This window comes from Pteropus medius, unplaced genomic scaffold, assembly GCF_902729225.1.
Source record: "Pteropus medius unplaced genomic scaffold, Ma_sr-lr_union100, whole genome shotgun sequence".
Taxonomy (NCBI): Eukaryota; Metazoa; Chordata; class Mammalia; order Chiroptera; family Pteropodidae; genus Pteropus; species Pteropus medius.
The window spans coordinates 56,984-59,553 of record NW_024351647.1 but is presented as its reverse complement, the minus strand read 5'-3'; positions in this window follow the sequence as shown (position 1 = coordinate 59,553).

The following is a 2,570-nucleotide window of genomic DNA, read 5'->3' as shown; positions in this document are numbered from 1 at the left end:
TTGCTCACACTTCCATTGTAAAATGCAACATGTATTTTTCTACCGGCACTATCTCATATTACCCGGAGGTGCAAACTTGTGACGAGGAAAAGGTTAAATCTCATGGAAACTGAGCTTTGCAATACACTAGTACTGTCTTCTAGAAATATGTTAAATATTACCGGAATTGTGCAGCCTTCTTTGAATTCTATTATTTCTTTTTTATCAGCTCACGGGCCCTTTTTAGATACCTGGAAACTATTTGGCACTATAATCATTGTTCCTAATACTCTGTTCAAGCATATTCTACTTACCAGGACTTTTCTTAGACCTTTGTAAACTTTATTATTTTTAATCCTCAAACTTTAAAATAGCTGTTTTAACTTATTTAACAAACATAACCATTTGCTTTGTGTTTTTAAAAAAGCTTTACAATATTAAGATATTTAACCTACTAAGCAATGGCATAGAGTGTAGACTATTATCCCTTTTTTTCCAATGAGGCATAGAAATGTTACGTAACTTTCCCAATGTTACTTGCTCATAAGTGGCAAAGACCTCTGGTTTCAGAGTCCATGCTTTCAACCACAAGTCAATCTATGCTGTGAGAATTATTATCCCCATACTATTTTTTAAATTAGAAAACATTTCTAATGCTCAGAAAAGTTTTGAGAGAAATAGCTGGGTGTGTCCACCACACAGCTTTGAAATAAATCTCTCTCCTTTTTTTTCGTATTTGACTGTTGACTGTGACTTAGATAATTTTACTTGGTTGATTTCTCAGAAAGAACAGTAGATTCTGAGTTTTTGCAATACTCCTAACAATTTCTCTATAGCCTTTATACTTGAAGATCAGTTTGGCTGGATACAAAGTCTGTGGTTCACATTTTCTTTCAACTGTCTCTAAATATGTTTTCCTTTGCTTTCTGGATAAAGTGTTAACTAAAAAACTATATTATTATTTTTCCCCTCTTTTTTTTTTTTTTTTTGCCTGGATGCCAATAATTGTTTCTTTTTCTTTCAAGTCCAATAATCTCAATAGACCATGTCTCTATATTGCCCATTCTGGATTAATTTTCCCAGATATATAGCATGTTTTTTCAATATATAGTTTCAGGTTCTAGAGTAGAGCTTCTTTTTTATCCGTATTTACATAGTGACTGAAAAAAAAATCTGGCCTCGTATGTTCTGAGATTTGCCTCCACCCTTATGTTTATTTGGACCTTCTTATGTGTCCCTGTCCCTGGGATTTCATTCCAGCAGTTTCTCCTCATTGCAGAGCTTTGTCTTAGAAGAAGCTTTGTTTGTAGTTCTGTGTGCTTACAGGGACCAGTCTGCCCCATCACCATGAGACCTTATTGTATCTTCATAGTGCTGTTGTATTCATTGGTGAGCTGGACCCTGCAGGATGCCCTCTTGGATTCCATTGATTAGTGGTGATTGGGTGGGTGGATGGGGAGTGGTTCTCTTACTTTCAGGGTTGTCAAAAACCAAGTTCTTTCCCTCTGCCTCCCTCTACACAGATTCTGATCCTATACAAGTTTCGTAGCTGATAGAGTTCATTCTTGCCTGCTTGAATTTGTGGTTTCAGAGAAATGCTTTGCCACTAAAGATGTGATGTCATCTATGGTCTTTGTTTTGCTATCTCAGTTGCACTTTGTTGCTATAATAGTATTCCACTGCTCTACTAATTCCTCTATATATTACTTCCAGTGTTGTCTAACCCTCAATCTTTTACCATTTACACAAAATTTCCTTTATAACCCAAATAAACTACATCTATGGCAGCTGTCAGCAGCTATGTTTGTCAGTCTCTTTTTTCTTGTGGAGAAACTGCCCTAAGCTCTGGCTTCAAGCCCTGAGCCCGCCTCTAGATTGGAATACCTTTTGATCCCTAAGTGCCTAGCTGTCTCCCCTGCATCTCTGTTGGGATCCTTGAAACCTTGAGACTTTAGTCCTACTCATGACTTTGTAGTTCAGGGTCACAGAGATGATAATCTTGTTTTTGAGCTCAGAACTATCATTTTGGTGTTTTCTTTTTATGTTTTATCTAGCCTTGCTGTGTATTTAGAGCAGGGGGAGTGCCTCACAGAGTCATCTTGCCTCAAAATGTCTCAAAGAACAGATTTGAATGCACAATGCACAATAAACTGACAAGGCACTGTGAAAATACAAAAATGAGTAAGAAAGGGCTCCCGCTCTCAGAAAGATTAGAATCTAGTGAAAGAAGGTAACCGGTAACATCCTACCATAAGACAAACTGAAAATTGCTCTATTGGAAGTCATTAGGAGAGTTATTTGAGCCCACAAGAAATAAGGACTTGTAAATGAGGGAATAAGAAAGGCTTCCCAGTAGTAGTGGCTTTGAAATGGAGCTTTTAGAGATGTCATGGTGGAAGTGTGTATGGTGCTTTGGGAATACCACCCTTGGAATTGGAGCACGGGCTGCCTTGGTGAAGCATGGAGGGTGTATTGAAGGAAGAGATTGAAGGTTAGTGCACAGGCTGTGGAGTTCACAACGACTAAGCTCCAATCCCCCCTCTGCCATTGACTAGAGATGTGAGCCTGGACAACTCACTTCATCTCTCTGA